The following is a 16,607-nucleotide window of genomic DNA, read 5'->3' as shown; positions in this document are numbered from 1 at the left end:
TGTGAGAAAATAAATGTGTGTCCTAAACCAAGGCCACCAGGTGGTGTTTTGGTGAACCATCTGTGGTTTTTGCTGTGGCAGCCCTAGCAAACCAACACACAGTCTTAAGAGGTAGGTATCGTCATCCCAATTTATAGATGAAGAAACTGAGGCTCAGAAAGTTTGACTTGACTGAGATCCCACAGATAGTAAGCACTCATCCTCTGCACTCCAGTGCAGGCTTCCTTATATCAAGCCTTTGTTTATGCAGAGAACTGTCTGGACTTACCCTGGAAGAAGCAAGTATTTACCAACCCTATTTCTGCGACCCCAGCTGCTGCTCTTCCTCTAGTCTGCTGTGCAGACCCACGGAATGATGGAGGTTCAGGGCCCGCTCTGAAAAACTACCCCAGCCAGCCTTCCCATTCTCAGAGCTGCAGAGATCTGCTGCCCTGCCCCGTCCTCCTGCCACAGCGGGGGGTTCCAGGGGCTGTAAACTGCTCAGCAGGGGCAGAGCTCCTTCCTGGCCGTTTCTGAGCTCATGAGACTCCCGCACTTCGCTGCCTTCTGCGCCTGCAGCGCTACTCGCCGGTAAGGAGGAGCGTCTTCGGATTTAAGTGTCGCTAGTCTTCTCTGTGTGAGCTATCGGAGCTTCTTATAGCCTGTTTAAAGTAGCTGGACAGGGGCCCATGGAAGCAATTTCTGAAGTTGTAGTTTCAACCAGATGAAACTGCTTTTTTATAGGTCAAAAGTGATCAAATATCAACAATGTCACAAAGGCAGCTGGCCCTCACCCCTCTCCTATCCATTTGGGAGCTTCTGGACGCCCAGGACTCATGCCGCCCTCCGATTGCTCGGGTACGTAACTTGTTCCTACCACCCACACCAGGGGTGTGCCAGCTCTGGACAGAGACAGAGCCTGGGAGAGAAGTCCACAAAGGAAAAGAGATGAAATGGTCAGGGGGGTGCAAGGAGGGCCACAGAGACCAGGCAAGGGGAGAATTTCAGAGGCTCTGACCTGGAGGATTCCTCCCTCCCTGAGGCTGTTCTGACCACTGCATTTCTGGAGTGCCTCCCTCAGGAAGGCACTGGGAGCCACAATGACCTCACCACCCCTATCCCTGGCCTCGTGAATGACGTTTGCACACCTGTGTGCTGGTTTGACAATAAAATGAAGCCAAAACAACCATGTCACCATTCTTGTCAAAGCTGGCCCAGCCTTTGTGGCTGGTAGATTGCATTTGGCAAATGTTGGCAGAATTTTGTCTGAAAGACTTTGCAGTTCAAGACAAGAACAAGGGAAGTTCAAGGTGAGCAAAAGCCTCTCACCCCCTGTTACGGAGATGGTCTGATAAGGCCCTCGGCTGTGGGCCCGTGGGGGTGTCCCACTGTGGTCTGGACTAGACCCACAGGTGTAGATGAGCTGAAGTTTAAGGGACAGGGAGGGGCCATGGTTTGAGTCAGCCTTTCCTGGATGGCTGCTGGCTGACTTGGAGCAGGCTGCTGGGGGCAGGGCTCTCAACAGGGGTACTCTCCGCATTTGGGGTGGAGCTTTCCATGAATGGGGCAGTTGGTTAGCCTCCCTGGCCTGGAAGAACTAAATGCCAGTAGGCATCAGGACTGCCCCCAAGTCCAGGGCTGGGAGCTGAAGGCAGTTCCCAGTGCTAATGAACTCTGAACTGAAAAGAGATGTTTCCATAGAACGGCCGGCCCCTCTCAATGCAGTCTTTAGCTGGACTCCACCTTCCTAGCTGTGACTCATCTGGTGTTGACAACCACAGGAGGAGGGAGAGGTGGCCGGAAAGGAGTTTGAGAAGAGAAATGCAGGGACTGTGGAGTCTCCAGCCCAGCTCCAGGCAGGGGACCGTCCAGAAGAGAAACCGATGACAAATAGGAGGAAACACAATCAGTGGGTCAAACCCAACACCTGAGGCCAAGGTCACAAGCTGTTGTTTAGGAGAAAGAGAAAGAAGGAGGGAAGAGGTCCATGGGCAACCCTAGGGCCCAGCAAAGACCTCAAAAGCACAAGAACCCGTGCTCCAGGGGCAAGTCCCTAACCTTGGGACCCCCAGGAGATAGGAAGCCCACATCCAGGTACTGAGAAAGTGGGCTGAGAGTGGGGAAGCAATGTTGGCGCTCTGGGCACGAGAACTCAGGGGTTCCAGGTGACCTCCATCATCTCAAGAACTGGTCTCTGATGAGAGCAGGTGTTTCAGAGGACGTCTCCTCACTCCCTTACTCTGGAGGCCAGCACATACATGGGCCTGAGCAAAGTGAGGGGTGGCTGCCATGGAAGCAGACTGATCAGACAGCAGCAGAGGTGGATGGTGGGAAGTTGGGGGAGGTGGTACCAGGCTGCAGTGTCAGGTGGAGGCCCATCCTGTGTGTGGTGAGGCAGACACCCTGGAAACCGTCACATTGCCCCACCCATAAGAAGTGGTTAACACTCCTCAGACCACCTCGCCAAAGATACAAAGGAGCGGGGGGTTTAACACCAGTTCACGTGAGGTCATTATTTTGTTCTCTATGGCATCCCCAGGGCCTAGAGGAGCTAAATAAATAAATAAATAATAAGTAATAATCCCCTTTGGCCAAGAAAGGTATTTAAGATGATGTATTTCACAGTGCCCTAGCTTGAATTAAACAAAATCATGCCACACATTGAGCCAGAAGTAAACCAGGTCACCAAGAGGCAGGAGTGTGTACTCCGATGAATAGAGGACCCTGCCAGCAGCCAGAAGGAAGTCATAAACCGACTATCTACAAAAATTCCAGGGTTATCACAATGGGGATGACAGAGTGCTGAGAGGCCTGAAGACCCAGGGTTGGATCCTCAAGGGGAATTCCTTGTCTTGTAGGAGCTGTGGCGAAACCAAGGAGCTAACCAATACCCCAAGTTTAAGAGCAAGTTGGTGCTCACCTAAGAAGGACACCCCCTTGAGCCCCTGAAATGCTCAGGTGGATCATCTCACCTGGAGGACTTGTGGATTATAAGGAACTAGGACATTGCTGACCTGTCACAATGCTGCTCTGGGCATGAGATCATGATCCACTATCAAAAGATGAGCAGTGACAGTGCCAGAATGCGTCTCGGATGTTGTTTATCCCTCACAATGCACCCACAAGGCCAGGACCCAAATAGGTCTCCATCTGACCAGTAGATAATGTACAGGGCTCATAGTTATATAGCAGGTAAGAGCAACAACATAGCAAAACCACATGATATGTATACAATTGATATAGCATAACCAGGAGACCATTTTCATGTCATGGCATCATTATGCTCTTTGAGTGGATACTACTGCTGCAACTGTGGGGGTCCTTGCCAACGACCAAGGGTTGGCATGTGGGAAAACCACAACTATTGCTCTGACGAAGGAACTCACGTCACCATCCTTGATGTGCCGCACTGGCCCTCCCTCAGGATATAGCTGGACATTCTCCCCATCACACCATGTACAGGAGGCAGCAGAAGCAAATAAAAGATGGAACAGACTTGCAGAGAAGCAAATGTGCACGACCGTCTGCAACCTAAGCCAGAGGACATGCTTTCTACCAAAGCAGGAGAAGCGCACAAGAGCCATCAGCAGGAAAAGGGGCATGTCCTCAATTTGACCTCTGTGGCAGCTCAAAATGAAGGGCTGGACGTGGGGGTGGATGTGGACATTACTCCATTAAGTGCTTTTTTTCATTTCACCAGCAGTGGCTATGGGACCTGTGAAGCTGAGGCTCAGCTCCCTGTCTGAGGGAATGGCGGACTCTGGACAGACTATAAGCATCCCATAACCTCAAAGTCACCTTTCCTCTAGGGTGGTTCGGGCAAATCTTCTCGAACTCCAGCAGCACAAGGGAAGGACGGTGGGAGGAGATAGGTGCAGACTGTCAGGAGGAGGTGGGAGTATTGTTTCCTAACCAGCCCCAAAGCCCCAACCTATGGAACCTATGGCGTTCTGAGAGCACAGCCTGCGGCAGACACGGCCATCCTGCCCTTTTTCCATAGGACTAGAACAGCTGGGCACATAGCTGCCCTGAATAAGACCACATTTCCCAGCCTCTCCTGCAGCCAGAAACTTTCTGGTCAAGGGGATGTGAGCAGAAGTGAGGTGAGCACCTTCCAGGTTGTACACTCAAATGGGAAGGCTCTCCCTCCATTCTGCCTTCCCCTCTTCCTGCTGGCTGAAATTCCATCACCAGATGCAGACCAGGACATTCCCCCAGGAACAGGGGAATAAAAAGATAGAAGGAGCCTAGCCCACTGAGGGCTTCATGAAGCAGAGCCTCCATACCAATTTGAACTTTCATGTGCAAAAAAATACAATGTTTAAGTCAACATTCTTCTGGATGTCTTTTGTGTGTGTGTGAGGAAGACTGGCCCTGAGCTAACATCTGTACCAATCTTCCTCTATTTTATGTGGGACGCCGCCATAGTGTGGCCTGATGAGCGGTGTGTAGGTCTGCACCCGGGATCCGGGCCTGCGAACCAGGACCACCAAAGGGGAGAGCGCGAACCTAACCACTACACAACTGGCCTCTTCTGGATGTCTTTCGCCCCCAGCCAAATTAATACCAGACCCAAGAACAGGCAACTGGGCAGAGTCAGGTAATTTCAAAGAGCTGAGAGAACACAGACTGAGTGGCTGAGAAAGGTCGAGGACAATATGACTTACAATCTAACGATAAAATTGCTCCCAGGGGAGTGGACCCTTAGCCGCCGCTCTGGAATCCTCCCCGAGAACCAAAAGCCAGCGAGGGGGGAGAGGGACCACGCGGGGCGCCTGGGCCTGCGTTGCTCCTGCCGAGGATCTTGCTGCAACGGCGTCCCAACTGGGCGCCGACCCCCATAGGGAGCTGGAAAGCCTGAGAGCACGACTTGGTGAGCCCCACTCCACTCCAAGAACTGCGAGGGCACAGAAAAATCATGCTAAGGGACACAGCGAGGAAGCCATCTGGCGAACATGAAGGCAGACCAAATAGCCATCACCTGGAAATGGAGACTGTCGAAGTAAGACGGATCCACGCAGTCCCGCCTTCCTGAGAGCTGAAGGACGAGCTGCGCCCGGTCGGGAATGCAGACTGGCTTGGCCACCACAGCCCTGACTGAAGGTTCTGGGTTCCTGGTATCTTTCAGCCTAAAGACAGTATAAAAAGCTCGAGGCCTATGCCTCTGGGTACCCCTGGCCTAGAAGATTCTTCACTCTGTGTGGACTGCGGAGAATGATGAACTTCAGGTACGCCTCCACGAGCAGCAAGGATGCACCAGGTAGCCAGATCTAATCACACTGACTAACCTTGGTCTCACATATGCCCTTTCCACATCTTGTTTGCCAGTTCCGTACCAAAACATAGAAAAAAAGAGAAGGAAGGAAGGATGGAAGGAAGGGAGGGAGGAAGGAAGAAAACCTCAGCGGGACCTCGCGTGCTGGTGCCTGTGCTGCGTGCGCACCACCAGGGGGCGCACTCACCTAGAGTCCATGCTTGATGGCATTTCCCGGGATCGTGCACCGCGTAGGTCCTGGCCTCAGGGGAGTCCAGCGGTGACGATCACAGGCCCGAACCCCCGTCAGTAGAGATGGTCTGCCTGGCTCACTGCTGGTGAGAGTCCGCGTGCCCTGCCTTGAATTGGGGCTGAGCAGAGAAGGAAGGGAGCCAAAGGGGCTGTGAGACTGGAAGGAAACAAGCAGGGCTCCAGGGCCTGAGGGGGGGCCAGGTCTAGGGCTGCTGAGGGTGTGGGGGAGCAGGGAGAACCTTGCCATCTTCCTCAAAACTGATCTTCAGACTTAATTCTCGTGCGCTCGAAACCGCTGCTCTGTGACCCTGGGTAAAACACCTCGTCTCTCCAGACGCGTTGGCTCTTCTAGAACATGCCCACCTCTCAGGCGGTTGTGAGGAGTAAACGAGATAACCTGGGGGAAGCCTGCCAGGGCTGGCATTGGGTCGGCGCTCAGGAAACACGGGTTTCCTCACGCCCCCTCACCTGGGCCTCGGATGTCTGGAGCTTGTCTGAAAAGCTGTCCTGTACGAACCCAGAGCTACAGCCCGAGGGGCTGGAAGAGATGAGCCGGTGGGGCAGAGAGTTTCAGAACACAGGTATCTGGAAGGGGGAGGAGAGGGTGGTGGCCTCCCGGAGCTGCAGTCAGCATTGCCCAGAGTCACTGGCCACTCCTTCCAGCCATCACCCTAGCGCTGGCTTTCCTAAGATTTTTGAGACCTCATACATTAGTCGGCCCTGTGGGAGCTCCACTTCCCCAACACCTGCTTTCCCCTTGGGATCTGACTTCTGTCCCCACCACCCTACTGGGGCTGTGCTTTCATAGGTCACATGGAGCCCCTTAAATCCTCGATCCTGTGGCCTTTCTGAGACTGGTGCCCCACGCAGGGCTGGGCTCAGAGAGCTCAATCTCAGTGAGAGCAAAAGATCTGTCTTCTCTGGCAGTCACCACTTTACCCAGGTGACCACACTTACCCTGATAATAGTGGGGTGGAATGTGGTGGGGTGGCTACACAACCCTGTGACTGGGACTCCTAAACAACACAGAACTGGACCCTTAAAATGGGTGAATTGTATGGTATGTGAATGTATCTCAATAAAGCTGTTAAAATATAAGTAAAATAAATACTAGTGGGAGCAGCCTGATCTGATGGCCTCCTGATGTGATGCCATAGGACGTATGCAGCATCACCTGAGAGGCACTCTTGCCAAAAATGTCAAACTTGAATCAAACCTTTAGACCTCAGTTTACAGGCAGTGTAGGGAATAGAAAAAAAATAATGCTAAGAGACACTGCCAGGAAACTGTCAGTCAAATAGAAAATGTGGGATATTCAATGTCATTTTAAAAACAAAAAAGATGAGGGAACTGTTCTCGACTTAAAGAGACATAAAAACCCCATACAATACGTGAAACTTAAATGAACCCTGGTTTAAGAGAACTAACATTTAGGGACACAATTGGGGAAATTTGAACATGAACTGAATATTAGGGGTTATGGTTAATTTTCTTAGGTGTAGTAAAGGCACCATATTTATGTAGTAAGCTGTTCTTACCCTTAGGAGATGCTTGCTCAAATATTTTTGGGTCAAGTACCACGATGTTTACAACTTTCACGTGTTCCTGAAACACACTCACACTCACAGACATAGGAAGAGCAGACATGACAGCGTGTTAACTATTGAGGTAGTCAGAATAAGGGTTTACTTGTCATTTCAACTTTTCTTCATGTTTGGAATTTTGTGATAGAACAATTTAAAGAGTGAGTTCCTTTGTTTCTTCCTTCCCATGCTCACTGCCACCACCCTAAATAGCCATCCCCTGTCATCGAGGTGATGTAACCGAGACCCAGGCCTCTCCGGGGCACTCTGCCTGGTCTCGTGGAACAGCAAGTCCTCCAAGCCTGCATTAGGGGCCCCAGCAGCCTGGACACACCATTGTTAAAGTACGTACCACCTGCTGGTTGTCTGTTCGTTGTCCTTCCCACTTCTCAGTGAGCTCCTGGCATGGGGAGACCATACCCCTTCATCTGTGGGTCCCCACAGCACAGGCCTGGCACATGTAAGAGATCCATAAAGCCCAAATAAATGAAAGATTGGCTGAAGGAGTGAATGACTGGGCGAATGGATGGACAAAAAAGCAGACAAAGGACTGAACAGGTCTTCTAGCACTCAGGCCCCACGGCTCCAGGGCACCTTACGCTGCACTGCCAGCCCGGCTGAGGGGCAGAGCACTGCTCAGCACAGCCCAGGGGCTTCTCACTCTCCTACGGTAACTCCTATGCCACCCTGTCACATTTGACTACACACTTGCATTCCCTAGAAAAACTCTATGCCTTTCCTTTCAATATTTCCTTTGCCTAAAGCGCCCTTCTCTCCTGTCCACTCTCTCCTTTCTCAGGGCCCTTCTCAAAAGCCATTTCATCAACAAACCTCGCAGATACCACACAGATGGGACCTTTCCTCATCCCCCACGCCCCAAACCACTTTGATTGTGAAATGGTATATTTTTTTAAGTTTTATCTTAGCAGCTAACAGCAGAATTCTGGAAAAGGCATTTAACATCTATATTTTAGGAAAATATGTTAATAAGCTTGGTTACTTCGGTTTGCTAGGCATTTCAAACTATAGCCATCAAAATAACATACTTACTTTCTCAAGCTCATCAAACTCCTAAAAAGACAGACCTACGTTTCTTTCCAACAAAACCATCCTAAGCATTTAAATTCTTTTCCTAGACCTTAAGTTGTAATTTAAAGATTCCACAAATCAAATTATCTTAAAAATCTGAGCATTGATTACAAAAGCAATCAGATTCTTAAACACATTTCAAATTATCCAAATCTATCATTCAACTTCTTAGATATATCAAAATAAATCACAAGACTAATATCAAATCCTCTTAAATGTTTCAAGTTAATCACAAGTGTAATATGCTAGATTCTCTGCCATGAGATTCTCCTAAATATTTCAAATGCCTTAAGAAATAATACCTACAAATTTCCATGATGATTTCAAAATTTATTTCTAAACCTAACACGAAGTAGTAATATGGATTCGATGTACTATTTCTCCTCTCTATGCTTATTTCTACAGCTTCAGAGCAGAGTCCCTATACTTGCCACACCAAGGAGATGAGAATTGCCACCTCGATTCGGTTGGGGCTACTCAGTCCGAAATTTGGGGCTGAGATGGGTTACAGAGTCCGGTGATAGTCGGAGATTCTGAATGACGACAGAGCAGCTGGGTCTACTTCCAGGGCCGTCCTCCCCGAGCCCCATAAAAACAAGGGGAGGATTTTCTTAGAGTTTTACAGTGATGGAATATTGTAAGTCCATGCCTTTTCCTTGCAAATCAGTGCTTCATGGTTTAATGGTAACCTCTAAAACAACGTTGAAGTTTTCCCATTTTATTACGGAAAATTTCAAACATAAATAAAAGTTGAAAAATTGTACCATGAGCACCCATATACCCACCATCTGGATTCTACAATTAACATTTTATGATATTTGCTTTGTCACATATCTATCCTTTTATCCATTCCTCTATCCATCCATCAATCCACCTTATTTTTTTTATGCATTTCAAAGTTGCAGACATCAATACACTTAGCACTTCAGCATGCTTAGCATTGACTAGAGTTCGATATTTGTTCATAGTGTTTTTAGATAAAATTTACAAACAATTAAATACACAAATTTTGATTGTGCCATTAGATGAGTTTTGACCATCATATATACCCATGTAACCTAAACTTTTATAAAATAGAAAACATTACTATCACTCTAAAAAGTTCCCTCGTGTCTACGGTTACCAGATTTAGAAGGAAAAATAATAGAATGCCCAGTTAAATTTGAATTTCAGGGGCTGGCCCCATGGCTGAGTGGTTAAGTTCGTGTGCTCCGCTGCAGGCGGCCCAGTGTTTCGTTGGTTCGAATCCTGGGCGCGGACATGGCACTGCTCATCAAACCACACTGAGGCAGGTCCCACGTGCCACAACTAGAAGGACCCACAACACAGAATATACAACTATGTACCGGGGGGCTTTGGGGAGAAAAAGGAAAAAAATAAAATCTTTAAAAAAAAAATTTGAATTTCAAGTAAAGAACAGATAATTTCTTAGCACAACTATTGCATGAGAAATACTTGCCCTAAAAAATTATTGTTTGTCTGAAATTCAAATTTAACTGGGCATCCTGTATTTTGTCTGGCCGTTGTAGTCATACTCCTTCCCACTCAGTCCTTGAAATGTTTTGTCTATTTTTAAAAATTGAGTTGTTTGCCTTCTTATTATTGAGTTAAGGAGTTCTTTAAACATTCTGAATATCAGTTCTTTGTCAGGTACATTTCAATAGACACCTCACAAGCTAATAGATATGACTAGCTAATAAGCACATGAAAAGGTGCTTAACATTATTATGCAATAAGGAAATGCAAATTAAAACCACAATGAACAATATTTTTTCCCTGTGTCTTGTCTTCTCATTTTCTTAATGGTGCGTTTGGTTAACAGAAGTTTTTAATTTTTACGAAGTTTAATTTATCATTTATCCTTTTATGGTTTTTACTTTCTATGTCCTAAGAAACCTTCATCTATGCCCAAGTTGCAAAGATATTCTCCTATATTTTCTTCTAGAGGCTTTAAAGTTTTAGCTTTTATGTTTAGATCTATGATTCATCTTGAATTACTTTTTCTGTATGGTGTGAGGTAGGCATAGAGGTTCACTTTTCTGTCGGGATCCAGTTGTTCCAGTACTGTTTGTTAAAAAGACTGTCTTTTTCCTGTTGGATTGCTTTGGCACCTTGTCAAAAACCAAGTGTGCATGTGTGCCTCTGTTCCTGGGATCTCTATTTATTCCGTTGGCTTACTTGCTGGTCCTTATGCCGGCCCTCTCCAGTACAGTTCTGATTACTGTAGCTTTACAGAAAGTATTGAAGCCAAGTCATATAAGTTCCCCAACTTCATTCTTTTCCAAGACTGCTTTGGATAGTCTGCTTTGAATTTCCATATACATTTTATAGTCTTGGCAATTCCTATGAAAAAGCCTTGTGGGATTTTGATTGAGAAATATTCTGCAAATTTTTTTTTTTTTTTGGTTTTTTTGAAGATGAGGGGGGTTTTTTTGTAAGGAACTTTTTTTTGTTTTTGCTCGGAAAGATTCATTCTGAGCTAACATCTGTTGCCAACCGTCCTCTCTCTTTTTTTTCCTACCCAAAACCCCCGTGCCTAGTTGTATATTCTAAGTGTAAGTCCTTCTGGTTCTTATATGTGAGCCACTACCACAGCATGGCTACTGACAGATGGGTGGTGTGGTTCTGTGCCCAGGAACTGAACCCAGGCCACCGAAGTGGAGTGTGCTGAACTTTAACCACTAGACCATCAGGACTGGATCAAATGTTTCTACATTTTACTTCCTTCTCAATGACCACCATTAGAGCCATGTTATTGACAAGCACTTTCACATAGTTCTATTGCCCACACCACATCTTTCTCTCTCTCTCATAAACAGGAATCACTTCTGAGCCTCTGATCCTTTTGCTCATCTTGCTCAATTTCTCCCGACATTATTTCTGTTCCATCATCTACATCCTTTCCCTCTCTTCCTTCAAATCTCAATGTTCCCTTTTTAAAAAATATACTTTCAATAATTACTCCTGGATGTAGTGATTCCCTTCTCTGACTTCATGTAAGAGGAAGAACCCATCTAAGAGTTCAGAACTTCTACCCCATTTACCAAGCTTACCGCCTGGCTCCCTCTCCACCCTTGGCTCTGCCACAGACTAGCTGTGTGACCTCAGGCAAGTGGTTTACTCCATCGGAGCCTAGTTTACTTCTCATTAAGTGAAAAGATTAGACTAAATCAGTGTTGTGGTTTTGTTGTGGCGGTTTGGTATGGTTTTGTTGATACCAAAATTCCTTCAAGAATCTGATGAAATTTATGAATTCTCTTCCCAGGGAAAATGACATTCACACATAAATATTTTGCAAATTATGTCCAAATGTTCACAGACTTCCTAGAGCCTATCCATGAACTTCAGCTTAACGATACCTGGACTGGGCCCCTTCCTTTTTGTTCCAATAGCTCTCTCTGGCTCTGATTTTAATTCCTCTTAGAAATAGAAACAGAACAGCAGCAATTTCCATCCCTTCTGAGAACATCCCTCCAAGAAGAATGGTGCTGACACCCTCAGCCACGTTCCGACGATCAGGATTCTGGAAAGTGCCTGTGCTAAGAAGACAAGCAGTTGAGGCAAGAAAGCTCTATGTATCTATTTATTTGCCTCCCAGAGAATAATCATTTCTAGAATGTGATGGAATTCTCCCCTTAGGTAATATTTCTCCACCTTCCAGTCTGTTCCGTAAAATGTGACTGATATGTTTAGCAACTTGCAACTCCCACTTCTGTTGAATTTAGTTGGGAATGTTGTATTGAATTTAGATAGATATGTTGTCAGTAAAATAATTTAAGAATCTCTTTATATCACAACAGCAATTAGGGATTGGGTTAAGTGGGAATTATATTGGAACATGATTGTGAATTCTTTACCTTTTTAAAGTATAACTTTTCTAGCTCTATCACTAAAACTGATCTACGGCAAAATCACCCATTTCAGACTCATGGGACAACTTGATATGCACCCCTAGATCCCTGAACGGGGTTTCTAATACACCACTAAAACCAAAGCTGGGTGAAAATTAGCTAATTCCATACCTTGTTGCCTAAAATGTCTTATTCGCAGAAAGCAAAATCCTTTCAGACCATCTGGGATGGCACCAAGAAGACAAGAGCCAGCCTAAAGGATCTTTCACTAGCCAAAACATTACAATTTGAACAATAAAAAGGAAATAATCATTATATGTCATTGGCACACATCTGAGAAAAATCATGAGCCTACGAGGGTATTCCAGAAGGGAGAAAAACATAACATGCACTAGAAGAAAATTTCAACTCATGAAAAGGATGATTATGTAGGATATATTAAAGATGATCATGTTATTCTCTGTTATCCACCTTAGTATTAATATTAAGTGTATTGCATTGCATTTCTTTTTTGAGGAGGATTAGCCCTGAGCTAACATCTGCTGCCAATCCTCCTCTTTTTGCTGAGGAAGACTGGCCCCGAGCTAACATCCGTGCCCATCTTCCTCTACTTGATATGTGGGATGCCTGCCACAGCATGGCTTAAAAAGCGGTATGTAGGTCCACACCCGGGATCTGAACTGGCGAACCCTGGGCCACCGAAGCGGAACATGCCAGCTTAACCACTGCACCACTGGACCAGCCCCTGCATTGCATTTTTTATCATGTCAAGAAATTATTAAATACATTTATTTGTTTAAAAAGATCAAAATTTATGATTAGAAGGGTAATTGGCCCATTGACCATGGGGGAGATATCTACAAATGACTTTCAAATGAGAACTGATAAAAGAGAGAAAGTAAAATATTAGAAGAGTGTGGCTTCCAATCAAGCAGTGAAGTAGTTACAATCTGCATAAAGGGTTCATTACCTCATCAACTGAAATCAGGAAGCAAAAGCTGTGAAAGAGATTCCGTTATTAAATGGATGGATGGGCCAGGTTTCAAGTAAAATACTTTGGCCTGAAAAGGTCCATTACAATAAGAAGGATTTTAGTCTGTGTATCAGTTTGCTTTTGCTCCATAAAAAAACACCCCAAACTTAGTGGCTTAAGTTTTCACTTATTTCTCTCCATTCTGTGGGTCAACTGATCAGCTCTGCTGGTCTGGTCTGGTTCCGGCTAATGCTGAATGGTCAGGCTGAATGGTCAGTGTCAGGTGGTTGGGTCTAGGTGGCCTCAGTTGGGATGGCTTGCCCCACCTGGTGCCTCATCCTCCAGTAGGTTAGTCTCAGCTTCCTCACGTGGGGGTTTAAGGATTCCAAAGACAGTAAGAGAGAGCAAGCCCCAGTGTGTCACATTTGCTATTGTCCTGCTGGCCCAAGCAACTCCAATGACCAAGCTCAGTGAGTGTGAGAGAGGATTACTCAAGGAGGCGTGGACAAAACAGGGACCCTGTCTGCGGTAACCAACTACAGCTTGTTAACAGTTTAGTTTATTAGACTTCTATGTGTGGCTTAAATGCTTAGAAATATTTTGCTTGTTAGATTTACCTGATCAGCATTTGAAATGTTTGAGAGAAGCAGACACATAAAATTCGTGATGTGGTTTGAACTGTCTAAGAAAATTTAATTAATCAAGTTTCGAGTGGTGGTAAATGTTTAAAGTCAATTTAATCTTAAATTTATGAGGTAACTGCACATGAATCAAAGAACAAGTAAAAGTGATTACTCTTATTTTATATAAATATTGCTAGATTAATAAGTGGACTAGCCAGATTTATAAGTTGAATTTAAAAGCTTGAGAAAAATCAGAATTTAAATTGTACAGCTTAATGTAAGTGAATAGTAATTCAAACCAATTATTGTAAATAATTTTTCCATACATAGAAAGTCTCTCTAACTTTAGTAAACCTCAGTTGATACATTTATTCAATTGTTTGTTCAAAACATATTTATTGCTCATCTGCTGTGAGACGGGTGCTATTCTAGGCATTAGGAATATAGTGGAAAATGACTCCTGGTCCTGTCCTTCATTGAGAGTAAATACGAGTGGAGGATGCAGGGGCAGGAGGGTAGTGTCAAACAAGCCAACACATGACTTCAGATAATGGAGAGACAAATACCAGTCAATCAGAGACAGTTTCTTTACCTCCTGACTCTAACCCCATCTTCCTCATGGCAAAGGACCCTTTGTCCCCTCTCCCACTGTCCAGGAATAGAAGCAGTGGCCTTTCCCTTTTTCACAGCCAAAGACACCACCAAGTTCTCCAACTCCTACCAGACTCCAATTCCTGATACCAGCCTACCGATCCTCTCATAACCAAAGAATCCACAAATGTTTATTAAGCATCTACTATATCACAGGGTGAGGCTCTGTCAGGGCAGAGAAGGGAAGAGGAAAGTAAGAATTCAGAGAATGTGCAGTAAACCAAGCAGCCCAATGGTAATGAGCACTCAGCAAGTGATACTGGCCCTGATATCAGTTCCCCTACATTAAGCCCGGCATATATGGGGTTAAACTCAAAAGGCACCCATCCCCTTTCCCTGCTTCTTTAAGTTACAGTCATATGTAAATATCAGTTTCTTTAACTTTTCTATCCCTGAGCTTCAGGCAAATAGAAGTTACACATTGTTCAAGCCCAGGTGGCCTCATGCTGGGCTCACACTGAAGTTGTGGCTGATTATGGGTCTCTGAAGTTTACTACAGGGAAACTGAGGTCTGGAGGATATCAAGAAGCTGAAGCTTCCCAGATCCCAGCTCCTGGGCTTCCTGGCACAGGAATCCACCACCCATCACAGAAGCAGACAACCTGCGGATTCCCTTATCTCACCATCTCCCTCCCTAAAAGCAGCCTCACAAGGCCAAACACAGGCTGGTGGGAAGGCGACAACCAGCAAGGCCACAGGCTCCTCTCCCTTACCCAAAACACCAAATAAAAACCCCTATCATTTTCCCTTTGAGGAGGTGGATCTGAGTTTTAGCTCCCGTCTCCTCTTCTGTCTGCCTTTCAATAATAAAAGCCCCTTTCCTTGCCATAAGCCTGGCATTCCAGTTTTTTATTTTTGGCCCCTCTTGTGTGCTGCGTAAAAGAACCTGTGTTTGTGTATGGTGACACAAGTATTTCCTCTACACCTCCCACCCAGCTAAGCACTGAAGGGTGAGAGGCCATAGTGGTGAGGAAGCCAGGATCCTTGCCACCAGGGAGGACAGTCTTGTAGGGAAAGGAAGACCCTACTTCATTCAATTAAAGACACCCCTTTCTTTACATTTTACAATCTTCAAAATTGGACTTTATCTTACAATGGTGATGCTTTTGAGTGGATGAAACACAGTTAACTATAGCACAAAGCAGCATCACGCCTGAGAGCTGTGTAAAGCCTACAGCAATTAGAACAGTGGTCTGAAGTCAGGCTGCACATTAGAATCACCTTGGAAACTTTAAAAAAAATACTTAGGGGCTGGTCCTGTGGCCGAGTGGTTAAGTTCACGCGCTCCGCTGCAGGCGGCCCAGTGTTTCGTCAGTTCGAATCCTGGGCGCGGACATGGCACTGCTCATCAAACCACGCTGAGGAGGCATCCCACGTGCCACAACTAGAAGGACCCACAACTAAGAATATGCAACTATGTACCGGGGCGGGGGGGGGGGGGGCGGCTGCTTTGGGGAGAAAAAGGAAAAAAATAAAATCTTCAAAAAAAAAATACTTATACCCAGACCCCACCCCAGACCAACTGAATGAGTTTGAAGAGGGTGGGGCTAGGCACGGGTATTTTTCAAAGCACCCCATGTGATTCTACTGTGTAGCCAGGGTTAAGGACCGGGCTGGCAGTTTCACATCCATTCCCCTGAGGTTAATGAAGCCTCCCCAGGGGCACACCTGCCTGAATACTTGAGGGCAGGAGTCAGCAAACAGAGCCTCTGGCCCAAATCTGGCCTGCTGCCTGCTTTTTTACCACCCAGGAGCTAAGATAGTTTTTACATTTTTAAATGGTTGGGAGAAAATATCAAAAGAAGAATATTTTGGGACATGTGAAAATTATACGAAATTCAAATGTAAGTATCCATAAATAAAGTTTTATTGGAACATAGCCATACCTCTTGGTTTACGTATTGTCTATGGCAGCTTTTGTGCTACAAGGGCAGAATTAAACAGTTGGGACAGAGGCCATACATCTGGCAAAGCCTAAAATATTTATGATCTAACCCTTTATAGAAAAAGTTGGGTGATCCCAGCTTGAAGGGAATGGATTTCCAGAATCTCAACATCCCTGCGTCCTCTTCCAAGAACTTACCTGCCTGGGAAGACGTCAGCTGTGAAGGCTTAGGCGCTGTGGGGATCTTCTCCCACCTCTGGTTTACCTTCGCCCTCTCACCAGCCCTGGGGTGTAAAAGCCCCGAGGCACTAAGCAGAGAAATAACCCCAAATACTGGTGTCTAATAGGGTTCTGAGGACTTTTTTTTTCAAGTCAGGTGGGTTCCGGATATTGCCTTCCAAAGACTGTGGAGGACTCAATCAAGTTTTCAGCTGCCAAATCGTTAAAAATATTTGGTGATAGATGGC

The sequence above is a fragment of the Equus asinus genome, chromosome 22 (genome assembly GCF_041296235.1).
Source record: "Equus asinus isolate D_3611 breed Donkey chromosome 22, EquAss-T2T_v2, whole genome shotgun sequence".
NCBI lineage: Eukaryota > Metazoa > Chordata > Mammalia > Perissodactyla > Equidae > Equus > Equus asinus.
Note: the sequence above shows the minus strand (reverse complement) of the source record.